The sequence below is a fragment of the Diabrotica virgifera genome, chromosome 1, assembly GCF_917563875.1.
Source record: "Diabrotica virgifera virgifera chromosome 1, PGI_DIABVI_V3a".
NCBI classification, from domain to species: Eukaryota; Metazoa; Arthropoda; class Insecta; order Coleoptera; family Chrysomelidae; genus Diabrotica; species Diabrotica virgifera.
In genome coordinates, this window is record NC_065443.1 from 145,494,510 (window position 1) to 145,516,922 (window position 22,413).

Consider the following 22,413-nt stretch of genomic DNA (forward strand, 5'->3'; position numbering starts at 1 on the left):
AATTGGATAAACTGATTAATTCTAAGCAACTTTTGTTCTATATAGTTTTTTCGCTAAGTCAATATTTTTCGAGTTATTTGCGAGTGAATATGTTCATTTTTCAACAAAAAAAAAACCAAATAAGTCGAAAAGTATTGACTTAGTGAAAAAACTGTATGGAACAAAAGTTGCTTAGAATTAATCAGTTTATCCACTGCCGGACTTTTTTAGGTTTCTTTTTTCACCCGCGAAAAGGGGTGAAACTCACTCCCAAGGTAAAAGCAGACATCAGCACAATATTGTAGAGTTTGAAAAAACTCCAACCATAAATTTTACATCCTATCTCAAGAAAAATATCTATTTTTCCAATTTATTTTATGAAGTAATTTACCATAAAAATTCTGAACCGCCCATGCTTGTGAGTATTACAAAATATTACACAATGTTTGGAAAGTACCTGTTTCCCCTTGAAAAAATTATTGGACTCGTCCCAAACTTGCAGAGTTGCATCATTAAGGACGAATTTAGCTTGCAATGAAGCGACAAGTACGCAGAAGAATTCTCGAAGGTTAGGTAACCCGCCGAAGAGGATCAGTTCCACACGAATCTCTGCTGGGTATGTGTCAACCAGGGTGGAGCTCACAAAATCACCACTTTGCCGGCATCAATTAGTTATTGTCGCTATGTGAGATCAAGTGAAGAGTTTGTAGTTTGTTCCGTGACCAATGAAGAGTATTTGTAGAAAGTTTCACTTCATAATTTTGGGTTTTTGAAGTGAAAATGCAAATACGCGATACAAATGAATTGCGTAATTGATAGCCGACCTTGCGTGGTGATGTTCTGTTCCTGTTCCCGTGTTGAAATCCCGATGAGATGCCTGATTTGGTCTCAATAGTCTCGTTCCTGTTTTGTCCTGTCCCATTTTAGAAGCCCTTGTAGTTGGTCATATTTTATCCTGTGATAGTCATTCATTTCCTGTCAAAGAATATTTTTTTAAATAAAAATGAGATTCAAAATAAATGTTTTGAAAATGTACCTATTTTTATTTTCTCTAACCTTTGGAAAGTTATTAACCAGATTTCTAATGCAACTGTATAAGTTTTAGAGTAGAGAAAAAAAGGAATTTGGCATAGAAGCCAATATTGAGGATAAAGATAGCCCAATTAAGCCCAAACGAGGAATCTAAGATGAATGTCCCCCAATTGGTACCTGTAAGTAGAGAATATGTCCAGTAAGTACCTAGTAATGAACCAGAAAATTTATTTCAAACGGCGTCCATTTTAAAATAGGTAGTAGAAAAGTCCTCTAGTCTGTGTAAGTATCCTTTGTTTATTTGGTCATGGTAGTTAGTCTTCTTTAAACCCTCTCGCCCCCCTAACGATCACACGACCCGCCACCAACAAAACCTGAGCTGCCGTCTCACAAAGAAGCTTTATGTTCCTGCTCCTTCTACTTTAGCCCATTTCGACCCCCCCCCCCCCCGGTATCTAAGTAGTTAGTCTTATCCCTGTCCCCATCTGAGCAGACATGTAAAACGCTACAATATCACTTGTTTTGTTTGACATGTTAGCTACGTGTATGCCAAATTTCATGTCAATCCAAGTGGTTTTCTTAAATATAGAGCAAAAACCGTGAGTGAACGTACTATAAACCGTTATTCTTGCAATACTTTATTAATAACAAAGTCAGATCATGGTTTAAGCTATCACGACTAGCGGCAATCGATTTAGCGTATAAAAATACTATGAAAAAGACTACAAACTTGCTGTAGATAGTGCATTTCGAGCTTTTCGGAGAATAAACAATTATTTTGTTTTTAACAAAATAAGAACATATTTTGAGTAACCGCGACTAGTCGCATTCGATTCAGCGACCAAAATTACACCAGAGAAGACCTTAACCCTATCAATTTATTTACAGGGCTTCTAATAATTCCTGAAAATCACCTAATTTTACCATAATTTGTTAATAACAATTAAACTCACCACATTTGGGCTTCCAGACCAATTCTATTGGATTCAGCGATACAAAAAACCTATAATACCATCATCAAATCGCGGCGAGCTAAAAGTGCCCACGGGACCCCCTATGTTACGACTAGACCAGCGGTTCTCAATCTTTTTGAGTCATGTACCATCTAAAGTTTCTTTTATTATATTTCTATATTTTTAGATTGTACAATCAAGACTTACTATGTACTACTATTTTAAATTTTTGTGTGTTTTGTGTACCACCGCAAATAATGATATGTACCACCAGTGGTACATGTACCACAGATTGAGAACCGCTGGACTAGACTATTTTTGTCGTGGGTAGCTTCCAAGACGATTTGCCGATATCGTTCTCGATCTTGCGCGGTATGTAATAGTTGATCCGCTGATAAGCCAGTCCATTGACGAAGGTTTCGGAGCCATGAATATTTCTTCCTACCAATTCCTCTTTTTCCGTCTATCTTGCTCATTATATGCCCCAGATATTCAAGTTTTCTATTTTTTATCATCTTCATTAAGTCACCTTCGCCTTGACCTACTATGTTTAAGACTTCCCTGTTTGAAATGCGTTGAACCCATTATATTCTCAGCATTCTACGATATGACCCATCATATTAACCTTCATGAGCCAGGTTTCACATCTCACATCCATATAGTAATACAGGATACACATATCATTTTAGGAACTTGATTTTTAGTTGTAAGTTCAGCTGAGAATACGTTATTATGTAATGTTATTATTAGGAATATACAAAAAAAAATAAAACTATTTTGTGTTTTTGACACAGACAAAACAAGCTCGAATTTTACCGCCGTCTGATAACGTAATAACTTGTTCACTCCACGGCGATATAGCCCATGTTGGCCTAATCCACTAATAAGATTTAAAATATAATTTTTTGAATATAAATAAAACAATTTTTTTATTAAATAAAAAATATGGTTAACAAATAATCATATCATTCAAATTTATTTCTTCCTCATCTTGCTCATCTTTCCTCATCCAGCACAATTTTGACATGTTAAATGGCAAGCCAAGCCATTCTTTTTATATCTACATAAGCTGCTACGATGTTTTTTGCAACTGAAAAAAATTAAACTCATAAGACTTGGTGGACCGGGAGTCTGTGTCATCTTCATTTGATGATAAGAATTTTCGGGTTGCGTGAAACCAATCTATAAATAAGAGAAGTTTCTAAGATGACCAACATATCCTTACGTAGTGTAGGCCAACCTAGGTACCAGGTACTTCGATGACCATAAAACCATGAAATTACCATAAAACTCTAGGAGATGAGGTCCACCATGTTTACCGGATAGCTCTAGCACCATCGCCCTTCCCATATTCTTGTTGAGCGACCTCGAAAACCCCTGGGTAATGACTGTCGATTGATTTAGAAAGAAATTAATCAGAAGACATGTCATCAGGGGAAATTGTCGTTATCATGTTCGTCGCAAAATTGAAGACATTGATGTCAATATTATCCATATATCGTCAGGGTCCCTTAGAATAAACAAAAAGTTTCTTTTGAATGAGATATTTAAAATTTAAAATCACACTAAATTTTCTCTTTTTTTTTCAGCCCTATAACTTATTAAAATAAACATTATATTAGTTTTCAGGGATTTTCGGCCCTCAGAAATATTAATGTAATCTTTCATTCTACGTTTAAATTTTTCATAAATACTTATTACTTTTCTCAGGATTCGAACAAATGAATGCATTTAAAAAAGATTGGCCCGAAATTTTGCACCTACCCTCTCAGCTTTATCGTGCAGTTCATTAGATTACATATACATATACGTCACAATAAAAAAAATTTAATTCTTTAAAAATGTTTTCTGTTTGCTGTTTACCAGAACCAGAAATAAACAGCAGGGTAATAAGTGCAACAAAATTATACTATGCGCTAAATAGAAGTTTTATTAGGAAGAAAGAAGTAAGCCTGAAAACAAAAATAAAAGTGTTTCAAACTGTATACGAGCCGGTGCTACTCTACGGTAGTGAAACGTGGACAGTGAATGACAACATCCGTAGTAAAATTCAAGCATGCGAAATGCGATATTTACGTGCGGTATCCGGGGTGACCAGACGTGATCGTATAAGAAATGAAGACATACGTGAAATGTGCGGTATTGGAAGGACCTTAGACAGACTTGAAACGAGACAGTTATCGTGGTTCGGACATATGGCGAGAATGAGTGAAGGTAGAACTGTAAAGAGGGTATGGAAAGCGGCATCCGACAACAAACGAAGAAGAGGCAGGCCAGCAAGAACGTGGAACGCAGATATTGGAAAGGCTTACGTAAAAAGGAATATTTGGGTGGAGAGAAGCAGAAAGACTAGCTACTGACCGAAAGGCATGGAGACGTCTGATTTCTCCACTTACCTCGACACCGTAAGGTACAAGAGGACGGCTTAAGTAAGTAAGTCTACTCCAGAATAGACGCTTCTACGTAACGCTCCAGTCCAAGAACAGTCGGTGGAGGGACCAAAAAAATGGGCTACCACAGGGAAGTGTCCTCGCGTCGATTCTATACAACATATACACCAACGACCAACCCATACACTAACAAACAAGGCAATTTATTTACGCTGATGATACAGCGGTGGCAGCTCAGGGAAGAACCTTCAATGAAGTCGAAGTGAAACTGACAGATGCCCTGGGAGACTTAGCTCTATACTATGATAAAAACCATCTGAAACCCAATCCCACAAAAACCCAGGTATGTGCTTTCCACCTGAGAAACAAGCATGCCCGAAGGTCGCTGGAGGTGGAATGGCGTGGTCAGATGCTGGAACACAACAAGACGCCAAAATACGTTGGCGTCCGTCTGGATAGAACTCTGTCTTACCGATACCACTGTCAAGATGTCAAGAAGAAAGTAAGTGGCAGAAATAATATCATCCGCAAGCTAACTAATACAAAATGGGGAGCACAACCACACACTCTCCGCACTTCTGCCTTGGCATTATGTTTTTCGGCCGCGGAGTTTGGAGCATCAGTATGGGCAAACTCTGCTTACGCAAAGAACGTCGACGTGGCTCTAAATGAAACGGTCCGTATAATATCGGGTTGCCTGAAACCGACACCTATCGAAGAGGTATACCCCATTGCTGGAATTGCTCCACCACCTATCAGGAGGAAGGTCACGTCAGAGGTAGAACGGAAAAAGCAGGAGACGGACCGAAGACACCCCTTATATGACCACCAAACTCAGCCAAGCAGACTAAGATCTCGGAAAAGCTTCCTGAAAACATCAAGATCCATCCCCGAAGCGCCAGAGACGCGCCGAATACACCTATGGCAAGCGTCAGCTACCGCGACACATTTTCCTCCCGCGGAGAAAATGGCTGCTGGACACAATTTACCGTGTCCGACTTGGAAAGCGCTAAACAGACTAAGAACCGGCGTTTCACGTTGTGCTAGTAACCTGAAAAAATGGGGATACCAGGAGGACGATACCTGCGACTGTGGCGCGGTTCAGACCAGCCGGCATCTACTATCATGCACAGAGATGAGAGAGACCTGCACAGAACAAGACTTAATTATAGCAAATGACAGGGCCATCTATGTGGCCAACCATTGGAAATACAGAATTTAAAGTTGTTGGTGTTCCGGACACGGAAAGTAAGTAAGTAGTAAGTAAGTATGTTTTCTGTTACGGTCAAAGATGATGTTATTTTTTAATATCAACGATGTTTTTCCTAAAAAAGACAAGGTTATATTTTATTCACCCTCGTAGTTTAATTTCAATTGAAAGCAAAGTCTTCAAAAATCTTGCGTGTATTACATATTCGGCATTTCTTGGAAACAATTTTACTACCCTTTTAACTACGATAAAATAATTCAAATTTGAAATGCTAATTTATCATATTCTAATTATCATAAAATATCTCATTCGTTTTTCTCCAATTCAGTGTAAATAGTAAGTATAACGAACTAGAGAGTTTTTTAAAACAACAGCATTAAAGCTAATCACTGTTGAAGGACTAATATAAAAAAGTTTATAGTGTTGGTTAATTTGTTTTAGTATAACATAAAATAACATAAAACTAAACATACATAAAATACCCCTGAAGATACAGGAGGAAAAAATAGCTTAAAATTACATAGGTACTCAGAAGAAGACATTATTTAAAATATAAATTTCTAAACAAACTTGATATATCTGTCTAAAACTTAGGTGTGTACCCATCCTTTAACATCCTCTTTCGCAGTCGTCACAAAAATAAAATTTATTTAGTTTAGAGATAAATCTTCCATAAGAATAAAAATAGTAAAAGAAAATAATCGTTTTCGTTTTGATTCAATTCGAGTCTCTTGCCATCCTCTGACACAGTGTTTCTGGGTCTCTACCCTTTATCGAAGAGGCTATTGCAAGTAGAAATAGTAATTACTGACGATTTTCCACCACAAATAAGTTATGTCAACTAGCTAGCAGCTAGGGTTTTACACAAGTTTTAGGAAAGATAAAGATAATATTATATTATATTATAATATAATCACAACGTTATGCGAAATTTTCACAGCGTGCGAAATAATTTACAGAGCATTATAAAACGTTTGAAGACAATGCTCACACGTACTGCGTTATATGGTTGAAGGATGAGTAATAATTTTTTAATAAACACCAATAATATTCTTAAACGTTAACATTACAATCTGATCAAACAACTTAGGGCTATTTTCTAGTCTAAATTATTACTAAAAGCTTAAGACAAGGGGCAAACTCACTAATATCCATTAGGTTCTGTTAAGAGCGTAGGTGCAGAATTTCGGGCCAATGCTTTTTAAATGCATTCGTTTTTTTTTCGAATCCTGAGATTCACTGAAAAAACTAACAAATATTTTTGAAAAATTTAAACGCGGAGTAAAAGATTTCATTATTACCGGGGGCCGAAAGTCCCTTAGAATCAGTTTCTTTCCACAAAAAGTTTCTTTTGAATGAGATATTTGAAATTAAAAATGACACCAAATTTTCTATTTTTTTTTCACACGCTTATTAAAATATACATTAGGTATAGAAGTATCAGTAACTTTCGGCCCTCGGTAATAATGTAATCTTTCATTCTGCGTTTAAATTTCTCAAAAATATTTATCAGTTTTTCCATGATTCGAAAAAATGAATGCATTTAAAAAGCATTGGCCCGAAATTTTGCGCCTACGCTCTTAATTTGTTGCACAGATATAAATTATAACTCTGCTTTTTACTTAACTAACAAGGAGCTGGATAGCCACTTTGAAAGTCTATCAAAACTCTTAACAACTGAAAAATATGAGGACAGGTAAAATAGAATGACGAGTTAAACCTCGAATGTAAGCTCTCACATTCGTCGTCCGCTGCAAACTGTTCGACATCTCCGCCCATATTTCTGGCGGACTCTTAGCCTCGGCGCCAATTGATCCTAAGCGAGACGCAACCTGCACCGGCGAACTGCGTGGACAATTTTGTGAAGCACGCTTATAAGCGAGAGACCGCAAATTGAACCCATCCTGCGATCAGTGCATGCGTTCGTAGGTCTCGTTTGGAACGTTTGTCATCGGCGTACAGTTTTCTTGGGTCGTGGGACGCGTGACTCACTGACAGTTGTTTATTTTTACTTGTTTTTGTTTGCGAGATGGACGTCTCTGAAATAAATACGGATGGTACCTAAGTACAATTTATTGTGATAAATAAAAATATTAGCATAGTCAAAACCCCGAGTGAAAACTGCTTTGTCTTTGTCATTAAATTCTGATAACTTTTGGTAGACTAAATAAGCGGCGATACGAAATTAATAATCAAAGTTATGCCTTTACAATAACACATTATTAGAAAAAATAAGGTTAAAAATGATTCATGTTACTTAAAACTGTGATCGATAAAAATATCGTATTACCCTCACATTCAACTTGTCGGCGTATTACATTTTTGTTTATGCTTAAAAATTAAAAACGAAATATGCAGATAGTGTTATTTTTTATGACCGATCAGTAGCGGAGGGATTATTAAATAACTCTGAGATTATTTTAAATAATGTAGGTATTATTTGCAGAAATAAAATACTCAGTGTAAGATATCTTTGTATGCACCCGCTTATGATCAAATTCGATATTTTCGAAAGTCATACCGCTACGACTAGTAGGGACGTGTAAGATATTTTTAAAACGTTACGAGTTATAAGTACGGAAATACTTATTTAAAGTTGCCTACTCAATTCAGTAAAAGGATCAGATAAATCAGTATTTTGTAATCAGTATTTATATTCAGTACCACTGAGAACCGGTGTCAAAAGTGACCGTTACACGTCCGCACTGATTTTATCCGTCTCTATTCGCCACAACGACAGTCAAAGGCTGGGTCGGGTTGGGTTCAATATGCGGTGCGCTAGAAAAATAAATGCGTTGAGATCCTACGTAGAATGGGCAAGGAACGCGAGATTACTAACACAATTAAAGAGCGCAAACTAGAATATTTTGGATATGTTATGAGGAATGAACAGAGATATGGCTTGTTGCAACACATTCTTCAGGGCAAGGTATTTAGAAAGAGAGGACCAGGAAGAAGGCAAGAATATCTTGGCTTCAAAACCTGAGAAAGTGTTTCAATAGATCTTCAACCGGACTATTCCGAATAACAGCAGCCACAGCTAGAATAGCGATGCTGATCGCCAACATCCGAAACGGGTAGGTACCGAAGTGCTATGTCACATTATACTTTTTGGCCGATGCAGTGAAAACGCATCAGTTTCGACCGTACCAGACACATCTGTCACACTATACAGTTAGTTTGCTGCGATTGGTAAGCACGTCATGATGTTTAAAAAAATTTTGAAAAAAATTGTTAGCAATTTATGTATTGGAAGCGGAGGGAATGTTGAGAGGACCTGTGAATCGACAAACATTGAGTTCCTCCTAATTTTTTCCCAACGATTCTTTTCAATGGAAAACTTTCAGCGGTTTTTCGAGATTTGATTGAAAGATTCGTCTTTATAATGATACATTTTTTCAATACTACCGGATGTCTATCAAATCTTTTGACTAGTTAATGGAAATCATACGACCTCAGCTAACAAAAGAAAATAGGCAATTTAGAAACTCCATAAGTGCAAAGGAAAAATTGACAGTAATAGCCAGATACGTAGAAATTAGTCGATATACAGCGTGTCTACGTAAGTTGGACACATAAGGGAAACTTTTTTATTATTAATTTTACGAAAAAAATTTATTCTTCATAAAAAGTTTCTGTGACTCGAAAAAAAAGTGTGAATTGCCAGTTCATAATATTTTCTTCAGGTATTAAGGCAGAGGCTTACTCTTATAGATAATAAAGTAGGCATAATTTGGTCAGTCGTACAAAAGTAGTTCCTGAAATTGGCTTAGCTCACGATAGGTTAAGCTGTTTCAATAGCCACCAGACTAATAGTATTTATGAATGACAGTTCTATGGACTTCAAAAATGTGATTTCGATCCATTTTAATTACAATTTACTCCGTTAATAATATTAATTCAGAGTTGTCGCAATGATATGAAGTGAAGCTATTCATGTAAATTTTATTGCATTTGAGCCACATTACATTTTCCATAAGATGTGTGCGCGGTGTCCTTAATCACAATGTCAGCTAGTAGAAAAGAATAATTTTTATATATAGTCGCTTCGCTAAACTCAGACACAACTGGCTAGTGATTTTATTAAGTAATTTTGCCAATTTGGTAAAATTGGCAAAAAAAATAATAACTAAATAGTTATTACCAATTTTAGCAAAATTGGCCAAAAACAAAAAAATTACCAACTAAAATCACTAGAAAGTTGTGTCTGAGTTTAGCGAACAGACTATACCTATAGATTTAAATTTTAACGAATTAGTCCAGAGAAATAAGGATTTTCTCAGGACACTGAAATATCCAGGTATTCTTTTTCTCATGAGCATCTTTCAGTGCGTCACAGTTTTTCGATTTCTTTCTAACGCATTAAATTGTATGTGACAGAAAAAAAGGCACGTCCGTGATTACAGACATTTACAACATGTATTCTAGTTATTCTAGTTTTCGATAGATGACGCCATAATAAAAAAAATTAATTAGATAATAATATTACAAATATAATCTGTATAATTTATAAGACTATACAAATCAAAGAAAATACCATTTTATAAATGCAAGAAACACATTTGATTTGTTTTTATTCCAAATTGAAAATAAAATGTGACAACTGTCAGATTTAACTAAAATGTCATGTTAGAATAAATGTCATAAATGTGTATGATCACGGACTTACCCTTTTTCCTATCATTTGTTACGCACTGAAAAATGATCATGAAAAGGACAATAGCTGACTACTATTTTAGTTATTGTAGACCTGTAGGAAGAGAACCTACCTGTTTCCTACCTTGAGACTTGAGTTCGGGTCCGTTTTTTAATTATTGACAATTTAGTGCAAAAATCGCGAATTTTTAGATTTTTTGCACCCCCTTAAAAAGATAAATAGTTGACATAAAATTACAAAATTTGTTTTTTTTAACCATGAAAAAGCTTTAAAATGCCAATTTTTGAAATTTAAAAAGTCAATTTTTTGCTTCGCAAATTGCAAAATAAATGAAAATCGAGATTAATTTATTAATAACTTTTATTAAATTTAACTTAGAACTTTAGGGTTTCAGCCAAAGTTGGGTATTCCGGTATTTAAAAACCCTCAAAATTTGAGACCGATCCATTAATTAGTATAAAAGTTATTATTTGTTTATCCCAGAGACCTTTGTTTTTCAATAACATAAGACGGAAAATATTAAAGATGGGGCAATACTGCTTATGCCAAATGAAAGTACACGACTGATCAGAAATCAGAATGTATTAAAAAAAGATAAACAAATTATTTAGTATAGTTAAAAATCCAAATGCAAAATTTTTTAAATTTTGTAGCGATTATACATTTAGAATAACTGTCAAAATATTGTCAATACAAAAAATCTATTTATACATTCGAAAAGCCAGTATTTTAACACAAATTTTCAAATAAAAAAATTTAGCCTAGGTTCATTTGGGCCAAAGTTAGCCATGAGTTTCTTTAATTCACATCTAATTTGTTTATTATAATTAAGGAATCTCATTGATATCATTTTAAAGAATGGGATTTTCATTTTTTGTTAAAAAATTTGCACAAACATTGTACCTTCAGAGGACCCTGTACGAATTTTCAAAAATGTAGTTCAAATGGTTACTAGGGGGAACCTACAAATTCACCGAGTTCATATACCGAAAATAAAGCAATTTCAAACTAATACATTTTTTGTATCTCCGGATCTACTCAATGGATTTTGATCATTATTTTTTTAATTTGCATGTAATTTCTACGTACATTACAAATATGCAATTTGTTTATAAATTTATTAATTAATAAACAGTCTAATTTGTTTAAACAGTTCTTGAAAAAATATTGTTTTTACAAAAATCTATTTTTTTAATCATACATAGTATCCATTAATGATCATAGAAAAAGTTAAAGTGCATTTTAATAAATAAATTATTTTTATTAAATAATTATTTATTGAACATAATTTGTTTATTAAAGCATAGCTTAACTTTTCTATGATTAATAATAATAGTATGATTAAAAAAAATGAATTTTTGGAAAAAAATTATTTTTCAAAAATTGTTTAAACAAATTAGACTGTTTATTAATTAATAATTATCTAGACAAATTGAATATTTGTAATCTACACAAAAAGTACATACAAATTAAAAAGAAAAGATTAAAATCCATTGACTAGATCCCGAGATATAGACAATGATAATAGTTCTAAATTGCCTTTTTAGTTTTTGGGCCATTTGAACTAAATTTTTAGAAATTCTTGTAAAATACCAGTTTTTCGCATATGTAAAAATATTTTTATACGGACAATATTTTTAAAGTTATTCTAAATGTTTATAAACTACAAAATTTCAAAAATTTGTCATTAGCATTTTTTACTATCCTAGATAATTTTTTGCACTTTTTTTAATATATTTTGATATTATCACTTTTCTACTTTTATTTGGCATACGCAGAATTACCCTATCTTCATTATTTTCGGTCTTTATTATCGGTCTAAACAAATAGAAAAAATTTTAAACTAATTAATGGATCGGTCTCAAATTTTGAGGGTTTGTTAAGTACCACAATACCTAACTTTTGGTGAAACGATAAAGTTAAAATAACGATTTTTACTTATTTTGCAATTTGCGAAGCAACAAATTAACTTTTTAACTTTTAAAATCGGCGTTTTGAAGGGTTTTCAATGTTCTAAAAAATTTAATTTTGTGATTTTATGTCGGCTATTTAGTTTTTTAATGGAGGGCAATCCTCGAGACGCAGACCTAACGATACAAAATATAAAAACAGAGAACGAAGCCGAACTCGGTACCCAACAGACTACTGACAGCAGAGATAAACATGAAACTAATGAAAATAATAGAGAGTCCTCAATATACAAGAATAGCAATAAATAAGATAAAAAATATGGAAGAGAGGAGGTTATACCAAAGAGAGACAGATAAAATGCTGGAACAGCATGAAACAATGAGGAAATATGGAATATGGAAGAGAGATGGACAAAATTGAGAGACACGTTATGGAACACTGCAAAACAAGTATGTGGAATAAGAAAGAATGGGAGGAATAATAGAAGAACTGGATGGTGAAATAAGGAAATAAAGGAAGCAGTAAAAAAGAAGAAAGAAATATGGAAGCGATACATAAACACAAATGAAGAGCAAGACAGAGACGAATACAGAAGACAGAGAAATATAGTAAAAGAACTAGTAAAAGATGCGAAGAAGAAGTGCTGGAAGGAATTCGGTGAAGAATTGAACGAAGGTTTTGGGAATAACAATAAACAGTTTTGGAATAAAATAAGAAGCATGAAATGAACAAAAAGAAAACAAATAAGAGGAATTAGAAATGAGCGAAGTGAATTGAAAACAAACATTCAGGACACACTAACCATATGGAATAAGCACTATAAAGAAAAATTCGAGGCAAGCAACCAACAAAATGAGGACAGAGGACAGCAGGAAAGAGAAGAGGATAGGGACAATCGAGTGGACGAAATTCATATCAAAGATATTGAAGAAGGATTGGCAAGAATAAAGATTGGAAAAGCGGGAGGTGCAGATGACATAGATCTTTATATGATGAAGTACGTGGGAGAACGAGGCAAGTTTTGGCTACTGGAAATAATGAGAGAAGCATGGAGAACAGAAAAGATACCGAAAGACTGGGAAGAAAATTTATTGATACCAATACACAAGAAAGGAGATGAAGCGGAATGTGATAACTATAGGGCTATATGCTTATCATCAGTGGCATATAAAGTCTACACCGGGATAATAGAAAGGGACCTCAGGAAAGAACTGGAAGGAAAACTAGAAGAAGAACAAACGGCTTTTAGGAAGGAAAGAGGAACAACAGATAATATATACAAACTGAGAAATATAATTGAAAGGGAAAACGAAATAGGAGAACACTTATATATTACGTTTATAGGTATTAAAGCTGCACTTGATTCTATAAATAGAGAAGTAATATGGTCAGAAATGGAAAACCTGCAAATCCCGCGAAAGATAGTAAGCGTGGTAAAAAGTACATATAGAAACGTACTTGCTAAAGTACAAATAAACGGAAACAGATCGCCAATAATAAACCTAAGGAGAGGAATAAAACAAGGGGACAGTCTCAGCCCAGTTTTGTTTATATTAGTAATGGATAGAGTAATAAAGAGCGCTAAAAGAAAGTCAAGGCAATTACAGTCAACAATAGGGTGCAGAAATTTAGTACCAGTGAGAATGGAGGGATTACTATTGTTAAAACTTACTACATAATCTGTTATATTCTGACTAAGGTGGCAATGAAATATTTGCTATTATTTTGTAAGTTGCCGATTGTCAGAATGACAAGATTCAATAATTTAATTTCATTACGTACACCTTCGAAAAGCATTTGTATTTTAGACGAAGAATAAATTTAATAAATTGAAGATAAATTCCTTTTTATTAGAACCACAACAATAATACAGTCCACACAAGATATTTATACATATTTTTTGGTCCAATTCGAGCCCCACATTTTAAAAATCAATTGCAACGATTTATTGAAGAAGAAGCCACAAGCGAAGTCTATAGTAGCAGTCAGTGGCCCAGTCAAGTAGTGAACTGTTTTAGAGAAATTATTACACAAAGAGGTGATATTCAAGAAAATCAATTGCAACGATCTATTGAAGAAAAAGCCACAAGCGAAGTCTATATAGTAGCAGTCAGTGGCCCAGTCAAGTAGTGGCCCAGTCAAGTAGTGAACTATTTTAGAGAAATTATTAAACAAAGAGGTGATATTCAATCTACAAACGAATTGGTCAACTATAAATTACAGTTCAACAACGCTATTAAATTTGTAACACGAGGATATTCTTTTAAACTATTTTCTGATCATATTACTGTAGTTAAGGGTTTGCAGTTTTACATTATTTTGATTACCCCCATTTTGCAACTTTAAAACGATTATTTTGAAGTCATTTAGAATATTTATTTTTGAATATTTGTCAAATTGACATTTTGATAACAGTTCCAGTTACTTAGAACTAGGAACTGATTTCATTTAACGTTGGTGTACATTTCTAGGTCAATATTGCATTTTTTCTATTATTTCAAAAACTGATACAAGTTTCAAGTAAAATACAATTATTTTTGATGAAATAATTTGTCCATTTACCATTGCACAATAATTACACTTGGGATATTATTTCCATAAGTTCAAGTTTAAGTTTCAAGTTCAATATAAGTTCAATTTTAACAGGTCTATTTATACCTGTTTTCAATCAATTGCCAATTTACCATTTTTATATTACGAGGTACGATTATACGAGGATTGCTAGGCACGATTTTACTTCTGTGAAAATACAGATACGAATACAAATACAAATACAATACGAAAAATACAATTATTGCCATAGGTCTATTTATACCTTTGTCAAACCATTGCAAGTTCAAGTTTAACAGGTCTATTTATACCTGTTTTCAATCGATTGCCAATTTACCATTTCTATATTACGAGGTACGATTATACGAGGATTATGAGGTAGATACGATATTACCTCTATAACAATACAAATACAATTATTGTCAAAGGTCTATTTATACCTTTGTCAAACCATTGCTAGATTACAATTTTAACAGGTCTATTTATAGCTGTTTTCGATCAATTGCCAATTTAGCATTTCTATATAACGAGGTCGAGGTACGATTATACGAGGATTACGAGGTACGATTTTACTTCTATACGAATACAAATACGAATACAAATACGAATACAAATAATACAAATACAAATACAATTCGAAAAATACAATTATTGTCATAGGTATATTTATACCTTTGTCAAACCATTGCTAGATTACAATTTTAACAGGTTTATTTATACCTGTTTTCAATCAATTGCCAATTTACCATTTCTATATTACGAGGTACGATTATATGAGGATTACGCGGTAGATGCGATATTACCTCTGTAACAATACAAATACAATTATTGTCAAAGGTCTATTTATACCTTTGTGAAACCATTGCTAGATTACAATTTCTGTTTAGCCTATATTTCCATTGTGACTATTAGAATGTCTATCAAACAATTAATAAGAAACAGAAATACTCAAGAACTAGCAATGTTAACTGAATTTGCTACAAATATAAATACCAATTTGCCTACTATTGCAGATGTAGGATACAGGTTACCTCATTATCATGATTTAAGACAAGAATTTAATCAACTCCAGAGAACTATAGAGGAGAAATGTGATGAGACAGATCTAGAGACTCATTATGAAACACGAAAGCAATTTACAACATCATTTTTTGATGCTATGGCAATATTAATCAACTATATGATTAAAAATGCCAATAAATCTTTTGACTATATAAAAAATAACTTTTTACCTAAAATAAAATCAAATATAAGCCATACCAAAGATCAGTGTAGACTAGATAATTGTAAAAAATGTTCAAAAAAGCATAGTACATTGCTGCACATTGATTCTCAAATTAAATCAACAATAATTTCAGAGCCATCTACTAGTCAAACAAATTTATTAGTTGAAAATAAGATTCCAATTACACAAGTTTTGCTGCCTACTGTAACATTTCAAGGTAAGGATAAATACAACAATTTTCATAAAGCTAGAGCAATTTTAGACAGTGGTGCACAATCAAATTTAATCACTGAGCCTTTTTGTCAAAAAATTAATATTCCATTTATCAATAGACATATTCCAATTATCGGTATTAACCAATCTGAAAGCATTATTTATAAAAAGGCAGCATCGATATAATTTCAAGCAATAAACAGTTTTCTACAATTTTGAACTGTCCAGTAGTACCAAGTATTAGCACTGCTACTCCATCATATGTCTTAAACAATTCTCTGTGGCACATTCCTGAAAATATTGAATTGTCAGATCCATCTCTCTATGAGTCAGGATGCATAGACATGCTAACTGGAGCTAGTGAATTTTGGTTTTTGCTATCAGCCAAACAAAATTAGAGAAAAACTTACCAATTTTACAAAATACAATGCTATGTTGGACAGTAGCAGGCTTAGCACCAATATCAAAACCCATTTCAAGTCAACACATTTTCAATTTTTCTGTTATTGAAAGTTTAGATGAGCAATTCAAAAGGTTTTGGGAATTAGAAAAAATTCCTGAAAGTAACTTTTTATCACAAGATTATATTGAAAGTAAACAATTATTCTTAAATACTACATCTAAAGCTCCCAATGGACAATTTATTGTTAAATTGCCATTTAAATATCCTCCAGAAATATTAGGCAATTTCTTTGATACTGCGGTAAAACGCTTCTATTTTCTCGGAAAAATACTCACAACCAATCCAAAGTTAATATACTTATACAAGCAATTTATTGATGGATATCAAGAATTTGGTCAATTATTCAATGTTACAAGGACTATTGATACACAATTTCAAACCTATTACTTCCTTCATCATAGTGTATACAAAGAATCAAGTCTCACTACTAAACTAAGAGTAGTTTTCGATGGAAGCTGTAAAACTACTAGTGGTTTGTCTCTTAAGGATATACAATATGTGGGTCCTAAGATCCAAAGTAATATATTTCCTATTTTAACCAAATTCAAACAATACATTTACGCAGTTTCAGCAGATGTCAGCAAAATATATGGACAAATTCAAATGCACCCTGAACATGAATCACTACAAAGAATTATCTGGAGAGATGATCCAGAGAGAGAACTTCAGGTTTTGCAGTTAAGTACAGTCACATATGGCACTTCAGCTGCTCCATATCTAGCCATACGATGTTTAAATCAGTTAGGTATTGATCATTCAAATAAATACCCACTTTCTTCCAAAACTGTTTTAAAGGACTTCTATTTAAACGATCTATTAACTGGTGCCAATGATCTTCAATCACTTAAACTCTTGTGCCAACCAATTTGTTCTATTTTAAATTCGGCCCATTTTCAACTTCGAAAGTGGATTTCTAATTCACAGTCTTTGTTAAATGAACTTGCAGACAACAATGTTTTCAACTCAATTCTCAGGTTAGGAGAAAATGAAGCATCTAAAACTTTAGGCATTCAGTGGCTTAGTCAACCAGATTTGTTTATTACACCTTCAGACCATGTTACAAAAAGAACAATTATTCTATCTTATATTTCCAAAATTTATGATCGATTAGGATTGCTTAGTTCATGTATTATAATAGCAAGAATTATTATTCAAGAGTTATGGTCTAAAAAATTACTATGGGATGAGCATACTCCTAAAAACTTGTGAAAAACTTGGCATGAATTTTATGTTCAATTAAAAAACATTAACAAACTACAAAAGATTTCTATAAATAAAGGAACTATTAATGCAAGTAAACTCAATAGTGTTACAATGAAACTTAATAAATCAGCCCAAATTGAGTCATTTTATATTATTCACATTCTAAATACCAATAAACAATTACCAAAGCATTATAAAATACGTTCATTGCAACTTTTTATTGATGAGGTTGGTGTCTTGCGTGTAGGAGGCAGGTTACGTTTTACTTTGCTTATCTTTGACATAAAACATCCAAAATTATTATGTTCAAAGCATCCATTATCACACCTCATAATTAAATACAAACAAAATACACTCTTACATGCAGGAACTCAATCACTTTTGTCTTCTATTAGACAAAAATATTGGATAAGAGGGGCAAAATATCTAGCTAAAAGGTTTATAAAAGACTATATGATATGCTTTAAGGAAAAGCCTACTCTCTGTACAGCACTCATGTCTAACTTACCTGACAAACCTGTTTTGCAATCATTTCCCTTTCAGCATAGTGGTATAGATTATGCTGGTCCATTTTCAATTGCACATAGAAAGGGAAGGGGTAAACTAATTACCAAATGCTATATATGTGTTTTTGTATGTTTTTCAACCAAGTCAATCCATTTTGAATTAGTTTCAAATTTAGCGAGTAAAAATTTTGTGGCATGTGTACGTAGATTCATTTCAAAACGAGCTACGCTTTCAAATATATACTCAGATAATGGTACTACTTTTATAAGTGCCTACAATGAACTTAAGGAATTAGGTCAATTTTTACAACAACATCAAAGTGTTGTTTTAGATTTTGCAGCAAATCAGGGTTTCATCTGGCATTTCATACCTCCATACTCTCCCAATTTTGGTGGCCTATGGGAGGCTGCTGTCAAAAGTACAAAATTTCATTTTAAAAGAATTTTGAAAGATGCAATATTGACATATGAAGAATTTAATACACTATTAATTCAAATTGAAGGAATATTAAATTGCAGACCTTTATTTGCATTATCCAATGATCCTCATGACCTAAATCCTCTAACTCCTTCACATTTTCTTATTGTACGAATCATCATAGACCCTCCTGAAGCTGATTTTCAAGAAGTTCCATCTAACCGACTATCTAGACTTCAATTTGTGCAACAACTGAAGCAACAATTCTGTAATCGGTTTTCAAAAGACTATGTCACTCAACTACACAAGCAGTCTAAATGGAACGAACCTGCATCTCCAATAATGGTGGACAGTCTTGTCCTCATCAAGAATAGCCAGTTACCGTCTTTCCGATGGAATATTGGACGAGTGTTAAATTTTTTTCCTGGAAAAGACAATATCTCTAGGGTAGCGGGAGTTCGGACGTCCAATGGTGCTCTAAAACGATCTATTAGAGACCTCTGTTTACTACCATTACAGGACTCACATGTGTAATGTAGTTAATTTTGTTGTGTTTTATACTACATTAATATTATTATTATTATTTGAAGCTTCCCTTCAAGGTGGGGGCTATGTTAAAACTTACTACATAATCTGTTATATTCTGACTAAGGTGGCAATGAAATATTTGCTATTATTTTGTAAGTTGCCGATTGTCAGAATGACAAGATTCAATAATTTAATTTCATTACGTACACCTTCGAAAAGCATTTGTATTTTAGACGAAGAATAAATTTAATAAATTGAAGATAAATTCCTTTTTATTAGAACCACAACAATAATACAGTCCACACAAGATATTTATACAACTATATGCAGATGACCTAGTAATAATAGCAGACAATAAAGAGAAAATGCAAAAAGTAATCGATATCTGGGTGGAAGAAATAGAAAATTTGAAAATGGAGGTAAATGTAAAGAAAACGAAGATCATGATAGTAGCCCAAAAGAAAAGGGAAGAAATAAACCAAACGATATTTAGGTGCAAAAACGAAATAATAGAAACAGTCTGGACGTTTGACTACCTGGGAGTAATAATATCAGAGGATGGAAAGCTAGATCAAGAAATCTCATACAGGGCGAAAAAAGTAAATAAGATCTACTACGCACTAAATAAAACAATATTTGTAAAGCAAGAAATAGATAAAGAAATAAAACTGAAGGTATACAATGCAATATCTGTACCAACTTATATGCAAGTGAGACATGGGTAAACAATGCAAAAATAGACAGTACAATAAACGCAGCGGAGATGAAGCAGCTGAGAAAAATAGCAGGAAAAACGAAATTGGACAGAATAAGAAATGAAGATATTAGACAAAGACTGAAACAGGAATCGATAATAACCAAGATCCAAAAAAGAAAATTAAAATAGTATGGACACATTAACAGAATGGATCAAGGAAGACTACCAAAGCAGGTGATGGAATCAAAAAGATATGGTAAAAGAAGGAAAGGGAGGCCAAGGAAGAGATGGATCGATCAGATTAGGGAAAACACTTCAACAAATGAAAGAGTTAGCAAAGGACCGCAAGAAATGGAAGATATGGATAGAAGATGAATAAAACCTCCGACGCCCCTGAGGGGCATAAGGAGTTTCGAGAAAGAAGAAGAAGAAGAATAGAGGGCAAAATATCGAAAAATCGCGTTTTTTGCACTAAATTGTTAATAATTAAAAAACGGACGCGAACTCTAGGTAGGAAACAGATAGGTTTTCATCCCATAGGTCTACAATAACTAAAAAAGTTGTTAGTTATCTGGATATATCAGTGTCCCGAACATGGTCTATCTCTTGCTTATTTCTTTGGACTAATAACCCGGTCTATATAGACATTTGAAATAACAAACATTGCCGGAGAGCCAAATTTTGGTGGAGAGTGGAGAGCTAGGGTATACCATAACAAATAAAGTTTTAAAAGTCCCCATCGATCCCATGTGTGCAACAAAAGTTATTCGAGGTCAAAGGTCAAAATTTGAGATTTTTTGGATTTTTTTCGAAAACGGTAAGTTTTATCAAAAAAGAACCTTAAACCAAAGTTGTAGATCTTAAAATTCTCTACAAAAATAGTCTGTACTATTTTTTTCCTAAGAGTTGCCATTCCTGAGATATCGCGATTCTAAGAGTCACATTATACATGATATGCACACGTTTCCACACCACCTGAGAGGTAGTGTGCCTGGCGCGTTTTTTTTTACCGTGGTTTCCCCGGTTGGCCTACTCCACTAACTGTTTTGACAATTTTAGAATAATTTAAGGAAACAATACCGGTCAAGTTCTAGATATTAACTTATTATTTTTTTTTTTTTTTTTTTTTTATTAACAAAAATCGCATCAGCCAAATTGGCTATTAGCGAAACAATAGTGGTGAACAATAATTTTTATTACATTTGTGTTTTTATATATTGTATAAAATGTTAATTGCACTTAGGAACCTCTTTAAATTTGACATATTGCACTGTAGGCCTAAAATGTCACTCAGTTTGTTTGGTATATTGTACAATATGCGCTTTGGCGTTAATGCTGCGCAATTCTCCAATAAATGTTTGATTGTTAACTTTTCTTCACAGTTGTCACATCTTGGTTCTTGTTTGTAGGAAAACACATGACTATTAGTTAATCGCGTATGACCCAATCGGAGTCGCGTTAATATTACCTGGTCTCTCCGACTTGTTGGTAATGTTGGCCAGGGTTTTATCGATTTTTTAATTTCGCGTAGCTTGGCCGATGACACTTTCCACTTTTCTTCCCACATATACCGCACTTTACGTTTGATCGCCGCTTTCACATCCGCACTCGTAAATGTTTCAGTACACTCCGCACTATCACTAGTTGCAGCTTCTTTTGCAGCGTTGTCTGCCTCTTCATTTCCTTGAATTCCAATATGGGATGGTATCCAGAGGAATATGATAATTTTTCCATTCAGTTGAGCGGTATGAACTTCTTGTTTTATTTTGATGACCAAAGGATTAGATGGGTAGACATATTGGATTGACTGTACCGAACTTAGAGAGTCTGTGAGTATGATATATTTGGTATTACTGGACGCATTGACAGCAAGGGTGGCCTGGTATAGAGCGTATAATTCAGCAGAGTAAATAGAGTACTCTGAAGGGAGTTTGTATTTATTTGTTGATGTTGGGGTTATGACTGCAGCACCAGTGCCTTCATTTGATTTAGATGCATCGGTGTATACTTGTGTATACTCCTTGTAATTGCGGAGTATATCATTGAAGGCGGATTTGATTAACTGTGGGTTTGTTGAATGTTTATCGAAAGAAATGAGGTGTGTTAGGCACTGAGGGTTCTTTATTTGCCACGGAGGAATTGAGGACAGTTTGGAGGAAAGCATTCTGGGAACGCATAGTTTATTTGATTTAAGTAGCTTCTAATTCTTGCGTAGAAGGGTTTGGCCGTTCTTGGTTTATTTATGAAGAGATTTGGGAACTTTTCTGTAAAACAATTTTGTATAGTAGGGTTTTTTGAGTTACACCTGATTTTCGCGGCGTATGCTACACTTAAATAAACTCTTCTGTCTTCTAAGGAGGGTTCTCCAACTTCACAATACAGACTTTCGATTGGTGTTGTGCGAAAAGCTCCAGATATTATACGTAAAGCGAGATTGTGAAGACTGTCAAGTTTTTTCAGCAGCGTCTTAGCCGCTGT